We start from the raw sequence: 13,986 nt of genomic DNA, 5'->3' as shown, positions 1-13,986 counted from the left end.
AAGTGGTAAACTCCTATAGATAGTCATGTGTAGAATTGGTTATCAAACTCTTTTTCCCCAGACCACAGAGCAGTGCTCCTTCCTCTACCCAGAGGGAAGCCACACATGATAGCCACTCATGACTTGGTTCAGGTATCTGAACGTGGAAGAGATTATTGAGCCAGATCAAAAGGTCCAAAATCCATGTAGATTTCAGACATATTGTCATTTACTGGTGTCTTTCACAAAGGCAGAACAAACATCCCACTGTAAGGGAAATAGGTATTAGCCTTAATAGCAGCCATGTACCAGGACCCCACTAAGCAACCTTTGCTAATGGTCCTTTCCTTGCTGCTTCTCTCCTCCCTTCACTGGAGATGACTCTTAACCCCTCTGGCTGATATTTGACCCATGGAATTGACCATTTGTTTAGGTGTCATGAGGATACAGACGATATTTCATTTTCTCGGTACTCCCTGGGGCAAAGCCAAGCATAGAGCTCTGACTCACTCGAGGCTTGGGGAAGAAGAACCTTTTCATTATCCATCTGATTACATTAGAAATCTCTGATGTTGCAAGCTCCCATTTCTTTGAGCCCTCTAGGAGAAGCTGTCACTGAATTTGACCTGTGGGGAGACCAAGGCAATGGGAAGTTCTGAGATCAGCTTAGAGGCTCGATGGGAGGAGGTCTCTCACCTGTGACCATGCAGTTTTGCATGGTATTCCCTCTTTAGCTCTCTCGATCAGCCACAGACATCTAGATGTAAGATGTGAGATCTAGATGTAAGGCATCATGCTAGGTGCTGTGGGTAAATCGGAGATGAATTAAATCAAGCAAGTGATGACCTAGCACTGAGTCAGGTGCTGTGGGAGAGGATGACAATGGTAAAGCACCCTTCAGAGATTACCTACTATGTACCAGGCACTGTGCTATGTATCCCACGTGCATTTACTCAAATGTTTACAACACCGCGAGGTAAGAATTGTCCCCATGTTACAAATGAGGAAACTGAAGTCCAGAGAGTTCACTGAGTAGCTGAGTAAGCAGCATTGGTATTCGAAGCATTGTTGTCTGGCTCCAAAGTTTGCATCCTTCTCTCTGCACCAGACTGAGATTAAAAAAAAAAAAAAGGTGGCAGAAGGTTCAGTGTTAGCCCTGAAGGAAACTACAGCAGAAAACAGAATGTGGTCAGGGTCCTGAGCAAAGCAGAGGTCAGGGAGGGGACAGTAAGGCAGAGCTGTCCAGGAGAGAGGGCTCTGCAGAGGGACTCCTTGGGTCAGGCTCCCTTGCCTTCCTGGCCAGCACTTGGTCTGCCAAGGATTTGAGAGCTGACTTGGGTTCTAATCCTGCTTCCCTCATTTTTTTTTTTTTAAAGATTTTATTTATTTGACAGAGAGAGAGAGAGTGCAAGAGAGCACAAGCAAGGGGAGCAACAGAGAGAGAAGGAGAAACAGTGTCCCCGCTGAGCAGGGAGCCCAAAGACATGGGGCTTGATCCCAGGACCCCAGGATCATGACCTGAGCCAAAGGCAGATGCTTAACCGACAGAGCCACCCAGGTGCCCCTGCTTCCCTCATTTAATAGTTGTTAATGTGACCTTGGGCAAGATGATAAAGTGAACTCCAGCATCAAACAGACCTGGGTTTAGTCCCAGTTCCACTAATTTATTAGCTGGGCAAGTCAGTTAATCACTCTCAGCCCCAGTTTCTTTGTCTGTGAAATGAAGATTATGATAGTCTCTAACTCAGATTGGGCTGAGGTCAGGATTCAATGTGATAATGTGTAAAGTGCCTAGGACAGGGTAATAGTAATAGTAACAGCCAAGAGTTATTAAGGGCATACTAGGTGCTAGGCGTTGCGTCCCAAATGACTTATACGCATTATCTGATTTAATCCTCATAATACTATTGTGAGGTGGATGCTATTATGACTGACATTTTATAGATGAGGAAACTGAATCTCAGAATGGTTGCCCAAGGCTGTGGGGTTAGCAGGCGACAGAGCAATGCACCCAGAGAATGAGGCTAAACATGAAAAAGAATCAGAGGAGTGAGGCATCTGCTTCATGAGGTAGACGGAGGTCTCCGGGACGTGAAGGAGACTTTTTGCCCTTGGTGGAGCCCAGATGGGAGAGATGAGAAGCCCCCTTTCTCCTGGGCAGGGGTTGCCGGCTACAGCAGAGGCATTTCCTCTGCCTCCTAAGGCAGCAGGTCAGAGGATCTCAGGACTGAGAGATTTCAGCTCCCTCTGGGCCAAGCTGTCCTCTCTGGTAATTATAATTTGTCAATCTTTGGTGCAGGTTCCCTGGCCCAGAACTTCTGGTAGCATAGCATTTCCCGGGAAGGTAGAGAGAGGTCCTTAGCAGTCCTTTTTGCAGCCAGCTGGTGAAGATTAATTGCCAAGTCATCCAGGGGCTGAATTCATATCATGTGCTCACGGAGAGCCCAGGAACCCTGAATTGGGGGCTGGGGGGCCAGGGCCCAGGGTGCCAGAACGTGGAGTGTGAAAACCTGCTAACTCTGGAACAGAAGAACTAGTTCCTTCTTCTTTATGCCCCAGCAGCAACTCTGGTGGGACAAGGTAAACAGGTTGCTAGCACCAGCCCACAGTGTTGCAGATGTGAGGGTCTGGGGGAGTGTGTGCTATTTTCTCAAATGATTCTGGCTCTCCCTTTATGGCTGTGGGCTTTGCCCATCATTTTGCCCAGGAATCCATGGTGGTCCCAAGATTTCTCTAGAATGACCCTATAGGTGGTGATCTGGTTTGAAGGTGGGTGGCAGCTGTGTTGGCACTGTGCTCTCCATGAGACCGACGCCATTGTCCATAACAAAGACGGAGGGCAGGGGGCTGTTGGAGGTTTTACTGGGGCTAAAGCTCTCCCAAGATGCCCGTGTATTGCCACTGCCAGGATTTACTTTCCAACCACATTTGCTAAAACCGTCAAAGGTTAACGCACAAGATCACAAAAAAAAAAAAAAAAAAAAATTATGGCAATAGACTCCTTACAGCTGACTTTCAAGTCACTGGCTCCTCTGGGCTCTTCTGCTATGGTCAAGATCACCCCCTTCTGAGATGTCAGAGTCAGAAGGACCCTAGAGATCATCTAGTTCAGGGGTCAGCAGACTATAGCTGGTGAGATAAACCCAGTTTGTGTCTGGTTTTGTAAATAAAGTTTTATTGGAACACAGCCACGCTCATTCACTTATGTTTTTATTGTGGGTACTTTCATGCTACAGTGACAGAGCTGGGTAGCTGCAATAGGACGGTCTGTCCTACAAAACCTAAAATATTTACTCTCTGACCCTTTATAGAAAATATTTATTGACCCCCGATGTAGTTCAATATTGTTATTTTACATGTGGGAACACAAAGGCCCAGAAAGGAGAAGGGATTTGGTTAAGGCAGACCCAGGTTAGTAGCCCAGAGATTTGAGCCCAGCCACATGACTCTTTTTTGCCACTGTTTTTTTGTTTGTTGTTTTGTGTTGTTTTTTTGCCTCTGTTTGTGCAGCCTGGCACAGGCTCTGAGTTTGAATCCCAGAGACAGTTGATGAGATGTGCGACCTTGGGTGAGCTATGTAACTTCTTTCAGTCTCTGTTTTCTTCCTACCTGAGACCTGCAGATAATCCGTCCTATTTCTGGAGATAAAGTCCATACGAGGTGGTTGTGAGAATTTGTGAGAATTAAAGGAGCTGTAGTCTGTAACACTTAGGATGGGACCTGGCTCATAAAAAACACAATAAAAATGTGCTATTATTACTGATGTCCTCTGTGATGTTACGTGTATTAATCTTACCCTCCCACCTCCATGTTTCATAAAGAAAAGGACTATCCCTTATCAAGGGTTCTTTAACTTTTTGGGTCCTAGACCTTGTTGAGGTTCTACTGAGAGCTGTGGACACATTGCTTTACTCCACACTTTTCCTGAATTCCTTATTGAGCTTCCTCAGTACCAAGTTCCTGGGAGGGCCCCTGGAGCAATTGATCTCCATCCTGTTACTTCTTATTTTTGTTTGTTGAGCCTCTCTCCTGCTAACTCTATCTCAATGTAAACTCTTTCACTCTTGGGCAAAAGAAGGAATCCAGTGTTTTCCCTTTCATCATGGAGCAATGCTTGAACTGAGTAAAGTGAGTGGATCCTAGCCTTATCCTATCTTCCTGGAGCTCACGATCTAAGATGAGTAATGGGAACGTGCAACTGAGGATGCATAGAGAATTGTGTCTGACATTGAACATGAATGTGAGTTAAATAAGCAAACAAATAAATACATGACATAGGTTTCAAATTTCTCCATCCCTCCTCTTCTTCCTCTTTTGTGCTCTCTGAACCAAACCTACCAACCTTTTTTGGGGGCTTTTCACTTGCGATGGCCACCAAGTTCAGAAAGGTCTAAAGGAAGTGGTGGGAACCTTTTTCCTTGGGGGCATCTAAAAATTGTATCTGTTATTAGAGCCCTGCTTTGGAGAGGACAGACCTTGCCCCTGGGGAACAAGGCAAGGAAGTGATGTCAGAGGACGATTTCTGCCTTGTCATTTCCATTCCTTGACAGAGATGACAGCGTAGGGACCTGGGGTGAGGGTGGGCATGCTTGGGAAAGGAGTGTGGCATCCCCATGGGTCCTGCGGGCATGGCAGAGGAGGGAGGAGTGTGAGAAAGAGGCAGTTTTCTTTGCCTATCTCTGCCATGCACTGAAGAATGCTGGGACAGGAAATGCCCAGCGTTTCTCAGCTATTTATTGGACGCCAACCCGACAAATTTGGAAGGTTGCCTCAGGAGTCCTGAAAAGATGAAGGGAGAAGGAGGAGGAGCCTTGTTTTTTGTTTTTCTTTTTTCTTTGCCTTTTGTGGGACTTTCCTGGTAAGTGGTTGTGGGTAGGGAATACGGGGAAGATTTTGTGGAATGTTCTAGACAGAAGCACCTGATATAATAGTTATTAGCTACATGGTATGAATTGCACGTTTCTTGGCAGGGCTTCCAAATATCTCCGGCCCTTTGGAGTGCTCTCCATTTAAAGGTAAGAATTGCCTTCTTCCCATGGCCTGATTTTACTTAACTATGAGTACAGTTCTGCACCAAGCACGTGTGAAACTAATTCACAGGCACCATCTTATTTAATTCTCCAAACAGAACTTTTGTTGACTCCAATTTACCTATGAGAAAACTGAGGACAAGAGATGTCAATAAACTTCCTTAAGTTTGCCCGGAGATGGGATTAGAGCAGAAGCAGTTTGACTCAAAGTTGATGTTTTTCATCTCCCAGATAACCCAAATTTGGCTGCAGGCTGACCTCACTGCTAAACAAAATTACAGGAATTTCTGGGCAAACCTCAGTGGGCTGGTGACAGAGATCTACAGAGGCAGAAGTCAGTTTGGACTGTGTGCTGCCACACGATACAAAGTTCCTATGAGTCCTTCTATGGAATTGGATCCAAGGACTACATCTCTCCTGCTAACCTCTCCTTGGGAGCTCAAGTAAGCTCAGGCTTGAGTTTCAATTCTTCCAAGCGGAAGGGTGGGAGACCTGATCCAGTAATTTTCTGTAAGGACTTCAAAGGTTGTGTTATTGATTCCATGATGGCAACCAACTGTTAGACTGAGAGAGAGAGAGAGAAAGAGAGCGTGCACAAGTCCATATCTAGACTCCAAAGAGCACGAGAGATGCCAGCAGGACCTCAGGAAGTGGCTTATTAAACATCAGATCAAATTCTGGTTCCTGCCACTTCCTAGTTTTGTGAACTTGGGCAAAGTTATTTCATTTATTTAAGCTCCCAACTGTTTATCTGTAAAATGGGGATTTTAATAGTATTTACCCCATCAAGTTTTATAAGGATTAAATGAGGCTTTGGCACCTAGAAAGCTCTCAGTAAATATTAGTTATTGTTGATATTTTGTATCATCTTGAGAACACACACCAGGTTTCTCAGTATATGGAATATTTAGGTATAGATTTTCCTAGCTGATCTCTCAGTGATACTTTCAACCCTTCACTTGCCAATGGATGCAATGTTTCCTTTTTTTTTTTTTTCTGATACAAATAGCCCTGAACAAATAGTGGCTGGAAAAATAACAATAGTATGAACAACAGTAGCTATCACTTGCTGAGAAATTACTGTGTGCTGGGCTTGCCTTATGGGCTTTACACACCCCATCTTATTTTAACACAAGATTCCTATCAGGCAGGGGGAAATATCTATCTGGACTTTGAGAGGCAACTTCTGAAAGTGACTCCATCACACCCAGAGCCAAGGGCTTACTGGAAGTATTTCTTTATGCAGAGAACTCCTAAGGATAATGGAGACCAAGCCAGAGTGGGTACTGATAGGTTTCAGGAGTGGGGTGTGGTAGGCTGTTGGTCCCATGAGTTTGCTGTGCAGAGGGAAGGGAACCAGCTTGTTCTAGTAGGCAGGGCCACAAGCTCTTGGCTTGTAATTCTTGGCCACTGGTACAATTAGTGTCAATAAGAATTTTCCCTGTGTATCAGACTGAAGATGCTCATAGACTATAAACCATCACAGCAAAGGCAGGGAAGGAAGGGGGACCCGTACTAATCTCCACCTGCCCCAATACTGTGGAAAGGACAAGATCCATGAGAAGCGGCAGAAGAGAAGGTGGGAAAAGGGCAGGGAACAAACTCCAATGAATACAGATCTTCAATTAAATTCCAGAGTTTGAATGAAGCTGTGAAAGGAAAAAAAAGGTATTCAGTCTAGAGCTGTTTTCTCTCAAGTTAAGCTGGAGAACTTATCCCTAAAAGAGCTGGACCGGCTCCACGTATAAAAGTTCAGTTGTTTATTGTCACCTGAAAACTTTAGAATGTTCTTTTGCTCAGTCTAGGGGACTGCTCACTTTACCCCTTCCTGGTGCTGCTCTGTTGGAAGCCTAGGAATTTAGAAAGGAAGAAGTATGGAGCCACTGAGCAGGCAAAGGTTTGCTTAGACAGCCGGTGATGCTTTACTGGGCCTGAGTCACCTAGAGTGAGCTCCAGTAAGTCTGAAGTGAGGTCCAGGATGAAGAAAGAACATTTCTTCCCCTCAAGGATCTTTATGGGGAGGTGGGTCATACACTAGCCTTTTATAACAGTGTGGCAATAAATAACGCTTCTAGACTCTTTAGTATCTAGTCATTCGTCATGCAAATGATGATAACCACAAGTGTTCTGAGTTTAAATTAGACTGTGTGTGTAATGCACTTTGTATTGGGTCTGACGAAGAGTAGGTCCACTCAGTAATGTCAATTCTTCCTTCTAAGGGAAGGAAGCCTTTTCCATGGCCGAGTAGGTTAGCTGGTCTCTGCTGAGGAGGGCTGCTCTCTTTTGGGCTCTGGGGAGTATATTCAACTTGTGAAGACATTTTTTCCAACTCCATAAATGTACCCATTTGCATTCAGAATGGGTATCTACTTAGAAATAATCATTCTCTTTGTGTTCAAGCTGGTCCCCTTGAACCCAGCTGATTTGCTCACTGGGTGTATACAGAAGAAGGGAGGCATTCAGATTCAAAGCTGGAAGGGCTTGGAGAGGTTGTGTGACCCTTCCCTCATTTCAGAGATGGGGAAACCAAGGCCAAACAAATGATGAGACCATGTCACTCAGAGCTAGAACCAGTACTGAGTTCTCTGACGTCTAGCCCAAGACTCTTAAAAAGAAATACACTTAATATAACTAGATATTATTTGCATTATTCAATCACAACAGAAGGCAATAGATTTAAAAAAAAGTTATCAGAGTAAATTGTTCCTCTGGTAAAGCTATGGACAGATACAGAGAACAAAAGGGAAATCGCCCTTTAATCCACTATCCAGAGAGAATATCACTGTAAATGTTTTGGCAAATGGTTTCTAGACTTTACACTCACACAATCACACACACGGGCAAAAATATGCACACATACACACGCCCACACAAACATGCATGCACGCACACACATATGGGTGCGTCTTGTTTGGGCTCCTAGCCTCTGTTCGACTTCATTTTTGCACTCGCTGCTGTCCTCTGAGTTCCCCACCTCCCAGACCTGGCTAAGCGTCCCCTGTGGCTCTAGGGTTGGAGACCCTGACCCCATCAGAGCCAGTGGAGCTCAAGGACACTTTTGGCAAGGGATTTAAAGATAAGGGGATGAAAGTTTGGAGTTAGGTGTGAGGCGTTCCAGATGTCATGTGACCCCTGTTCGGGAGCCTTTCTAGGTGTGGACATAAATGGAACTCAAGTGATGTCATCTGCCCTCACAGATTCCCACAGGTGTCACAAGAATAATTCCCATGCATTAGGGTAGCTAGTTGGCTGTTACCAGTGGATCCAATTCTTAGTAGGACTTTTGAAGGAGTCATTTGATCTCTCTGGGCTCAGTTTCTGCCTCTGTAAAATGGGATAATACTTGGGAGGCTGCAGGGAGGATAATATACACCACTAGTACTACCAGTAGCAATAATAATGATTAAATTTACAGCTGCCTCTATTAATTGTTTACTGTGGTCAGGACTTATGCCAAGCAGTTTAATATATTGTTTCATTTAATCTTCACACCCACAGAGAATGGAAGGGGATCTGCTGTGTGAGATTGCTTGTGTAACCGTGAAGGACTGAGATGCGGGATCAGATTCCAGCTGTCCTGATTCCTGTCACAGTCATTTTGCTGACTGATTCCTTCTGTTTCTTTAAACATTGGTAGGGGGATCTCGGAGCTTTTCCAGGCCTCTTGGCTGGGGGCCACCTCTGCCCTCTGCAGGGGACAGGACATTGGTTCCAGACAAGTGCCTGCTGGGCTGTCGCTGAGAGGGCTGGGACACTGGCCAGAGCCCTCTCTGTCTGCAGCATCCCTCTTCCTGGCGGTGCCCCAGTGTTCCCTAGGTAACCACAGGGGACGCAGCCCAGATTTATGGCCCTGCCGTTCCTGAGCAAGTACCTGACACGTTCTGTCCGAAAGCAATGGTGTCTGGCTCCCAGATGACTCATTGGGAGGGGAACAGACATGTGTGGGTGGTGCAGAAGGAAGGAAAAACCCCACTCTCACCTCCCACAGGCAGAGAGTCCGAGAGGAATTGCTCATCACACAGACTGTTGAAAAGACAAATGTTCAAGGCTCCCATTTTATAGATGGGGACATTGAGGTCCTATTCCCTCTGTTCTTTTATTTATTTCATGAATGTTGATTGAGCTTGGTGCCAGACTATGGTAGATCATGCGGGGAACACAAACATGGAAAAAGCACAGACTCTGTCATTCATGATGCTATTGACTAAGCAAGGGGAATACGATGTGGAATGGGGAACTGTCATCAGAGTGGGATGTTCAAGTGTGGAAGGGCCTCAAGAGTTAGCCTGACAGTCACTGGCATTTAAATAGTTCACATGTTCTTTGGGCTGGGGGCAAGGGACTTTGCCCATGTGTTTGCAGGTGGGCTGGGACTGCCTCCCTACCATCTATCAGAGCCAAGGCACCCGCGGCAGCTCTCCACCTGGCTGCATAGAGGTCCCAAAGAGAAACCAGTGTGTCTCTCTCACCACTGGCTCCCCGACACTTCTCAAGAGAGACTCTGGCTACATATACCCTGACCTGATGTGGTCCCAGCTGCAGTGCTCTAAGAACAGAACATATTCTGGATGCTATTCTAAGGATGAAGTGTCAGTGTCAAAAATCATGTTGCCAGTCAAAAAAAAAAAAAAAAAAAAGAGCAGGTTCAATTTCACTCCATTCTTTTAGCATTTACTAGATGCTAAGGAAAGCTGGGAGGAACATGAAAACCTCAAGAAGCTTCTAGAAGGGATACCTGGGTGGCTCAGTTGGTTGGATGACTGCCTTCGGCTCAGGTCATGATCCTGGAGTCCCAGAATCGAGTCCCGCATCTGGCTCCCAGTTCCACGGGGAGTCTGCTTCTCTCTCTGACCTTCTCCTCGCTCATGCTCTCTCTCAAATAAATAAATAAAATATATATATATATATATATATTTTAAAAAGAAGCTTCTAGAAAAGTTTTGAGATTTTTCCATCCGGCTGATTTTAAGGCAGTTGAATGTTACAGAGCTGAAATTATATTTTACGGCTGGTTCATCAGTTCACACTGGTATTTAGCATGTCTTTATTCACTTTTAAAGTATTGTACCTATCAGAATTCTATTCAGCCTATCTTGCTGGTGCTGGAGGCAGGAGGGTGTGCTAGAGGCAGGAGACTTGCTGAGAAGTCTCCTCACTTTTCCCTCTGAGGAAGGCGAGAGCTCTGTTCTAAGGCAGAAGGGAGAAAAACAAGATTTGACTGGGTTATTGTAGAGAGTGAACCGTCTCTGATCTCCACTCTTTGGGAGCTTGTTGGAACAGCACGCACAGATTACATAGTAAATAAATCTACCTTAATGTGCTTCCTTAAAAATAATGTCAGTACATCCAAATGTAGGTTTTCTCCTTTTGAGTAGTAACCTCAGCAGGCAATACACTTGTTTCAATTATCCAATTAAAACTATTTTTGGGGGGTGCCTGGATGGCTCAAGTGGGTTAAAGCCTCTGCCTTCAGCTCAGGTCATGATCCCGGGGTCCTGCTCAGCGGGGAGCCTGCTTCCCCCTCTCTCTCTGCCTGCCTCTCTGCCTACTTGTGATCTCTGTCTGTCAAATAAATAAATAAAATCTTAGGAAAAAAACAAAAACAAAAACTGTTTTTTCCTCCTCTCTCAATATTGTTCTCAAACCAATGCACATTCCTGTGTCCATCATGGCCGAGTCAAGCACTCATTATTTGAGAGCAGATGCGATTTCTAGAATCGATAGTATTAAGAAGTTACCTAGCCCTGTGCTGTTTTATAAGGCTGGGAGCTGACCCTGCATCCTCCAGGCTACAGTTCCCAGGCTCTCTTGCTATCTCCCTTGCTTCCAGCTGGGTTTGGTCAGTAGGGGGCATGGCAGCAGGGAGAGAAATAGGAGAAGTTAGGACATCTCTTTCTTTCTGTCTTTCTCAGGGGCTATTCCTAGTAAAGTTTAGTTATTTCTATGGCTCCTGCCCCACCAGACAGATCCATAGTATAAATATACAAATACATATGTATATATATATTATACACATACATATCAATGTTTTTCTATATGCCAGCATGAACTTGCTTTAAGATATAAAAGAAAAAAGATCTCAATCACAATAGCAACTGAATATGTAATACCCAGGAAAAACTGTAACAGGAAATGTATAGGACAGCCATGGAGAAAATGACAAAACTACAGTGAGCACCATGAAAGAGGGGTTGAATAAATGGAAAGATATATTGTGCTTCTAGAAGTATTATAATAATGTCAATGTCCCACAGTTTAATCTATTAATTTAAGGCAATTACATAAAAAAGATATCAATGAGATTTGGAGGGAACTTAATAAATGATTCCAAAGTGCTTTTGGAAGAATAAATGCTCAAGGAAAGCCAAGAAAATTTGGAAAAAGGAAGGTTATGTGTGGGGAATTGCCCTACTAGATTAAAATGCTTGACAATGTGACTGGCAGAGGGTTAGGCTGGCAGATCATCAGAATAGAACAGATCAGCTAAAACCAGGTCCAACTCTGTGTGAAAATCAATATATAATAGAGGTGACATTTCCATTTTTCACAAATGGTGTCAAATTTGAATATTTGGAAAAAAATTAAAGTTAGAGCCTTACTTCTCACCTTAAATAAATTATACACCCCAGACAAATTAGAGATTTAAATGTAAATATCTAAATCATAAAAATATTAGAAGAAAGTATAGGTACACGTTTTTTATCTCTTTAGGGTTAGGAAAATTCTTTTTAACAATCAACACCAGAAGTCATAAAAGAAACAAGTATGAATACAAACAAAATTGTGAAATTTATAACAAAACTTCCTACATTATCAAGTTAAAACACAAAAGATGTTTTAAAAACATGTTCAATTTGTATGAATCATAGATAATAATATTCTAGGTATTAAAAAAAAACCCCTTATGGATCAACTACAAAAAGATGAATAGCATCCAAAGAAAAAATGTGAAAAGATCATGAATCGATAAATCTTAAATAAAATACATGGATGATCAATAACCATATACAAATTTGTGTAGCAATAAATGTAAATTACACAACAACAATGTGTAGTTTTTACCTATTGGGCAGATAGTAAGGAATAAAACTAAGTCTGAAAAGCCTGGAAAGGCTGAGGGAAAAACTGAACATTTCATACAGTGTTGGTAGACGTGTAAATTGACACATTTCTCAAGGGTGTTCAACAACAGGTCTCAAAAGACTTGAATACGTGCATTTTTTAAGATAGTAATTCCACTTCTTGGAATTTGCCTTAAGGTAACAAGCAAACAAATGCACAAAGATCTGTTTATCTTAGTTTTGATATGAAATCAAATTGACACACACACACTCACTCCTCGTTAGAAGCACCCTCAATGTCCACTAATAGGGAATTGCTCAAAGCTTTCCGAGAAGGCAATGTAGCCATTTAAAGGACAGTGATGGAAAGTCATGATGTAGTATATATTTAATGAATAGTCTTTCCAGAAAATATTGAAAGTGAAAAAAACCAGGATGCCAATCTGTATGAATAGTTAAGAGTCTGCTTTTACAATCCATATAAAAGTGTTAGATGATTTAGAAAGAGGTGGTAAACACAGATACAAATATATTAGCTGGGATTATATCTGAGTAGGTGGAGAGCGTACAGGGGGTTTCATAATCTCTATTTCCTAAAGGCTTTTTTCCCCTCCTTTTTAAAACAATAGACATGAAATCAACTGTCCTCCTTTCCTAAAAAAAAATTTTTTTTTTGGAAGGACAGAGTCAGATCCAAATCTGGAATCAAGATGGGAGGCTTTTTTCTTTAGAGCTCAATTAAAGCTGTACTTAGCCATTTTCCACAAACTTTTTGGCCCATTCTTTTTCCGCTAGCTAGAAATACTCTTTCCAAGCTACCTTCCCCCTAATAATCCCAATCTTCTCCACCTATTAAAGTCCCACTCAGCCTTTGGGGGTTGGCTAAGTCTCTGTAGGAACTCCCCCACCCCCCACCTGGCAGCCAGCTTTGTTTTTTCCTTCCTCAGTTCTCCCCACCACACCTCCAACACGGCTCCAGCATGGTCCACACCTGAAGCTGGGTCCCTCCCCACCCCCAACACTTTGCAGGAGAATCAAAGTAGCGTTTTATGGGCTGGGATGAAGGTGGGAAAACCCTTCCTGACAGACTGGAAAGCATCAACGTGGAAGGGAATGCAAATGCTTACAACCATGAAAGTCCAAATGCAAGAATTAGGGAGGGGATAAAATCTGGTCGTCGAGACAGACTTAAACTGGAACCAGATATCAGACCTATCAGGCCCATGTGTTTGTAAGGACCCTTTGTTCTAGCTGATAGAAAACCAGCTGCAACTAGCTTAGTTAGTTGAGTATAAGAAACAGTTCAAAACCTGGCATGTTATCTGGGCTTCAGTAGCCAATGGAACGAAGGGTTTGAGAACCTTTGGATAAATCCTCATATATCATATCTCATCTTCATTTCTTTCCACAGTATAAAACTTCCTCCTCTGATCCACAGGATGAGAAATGCAACCACAAAAAAATTCTCATTTTTACATCTTAGAATGTAGGGAGCCACAAAAAGCCTGGCTCCTTTCCACCTCGTCCCCAAACTCCCACAGAAGGGCTCAAACAAGTCTGCTTGGGTCAGGGGCTCACCTCTGGGCCAATTGGCTGTTGCTGGATGATAAGTTCTATGATTGGCCATTGACCTTTGCCAGGGGCAGGGGAGGTATCACATTCTTCTGGGATGACTTCCATGGTGACCATATAGATGAAGGAAGGGACAGTTCTTAGGAAAGAGGTGCTTCACAAGTATTCACCAGAGCACATAAGGATCCAAAATGGGATGGAGGAGAGAAAAGCCAGGAGGGTTTGCCTAAAAAACCACATAATGCTTGAAAACTTTCTTAAGAGCCAGCACGAGTGCAATGTTTGGATGGATTGGGCATCTGCCTTACTTTTTTCTTCTAAATTATAAGTGCTCTGAGGCTCTG

This window comes from Lontra canadensis, unplaced genomic scaffold (genome assembly GCF_010015895.1).
Source record: "Lontra canadensis isolate GAN:19392208 unplaced genomic scaffold, GSC_riverotter_1.0 scaffold5, whole genome shotgun sequence".
NCBI lineage: Eukaryota > Metazoa > Chordata > Mammalia > Carnivora > Mustelidae > Lontra > Lontra canadensis.
This window is presented reverse-complemented; position numbering follows the sequence as displayed.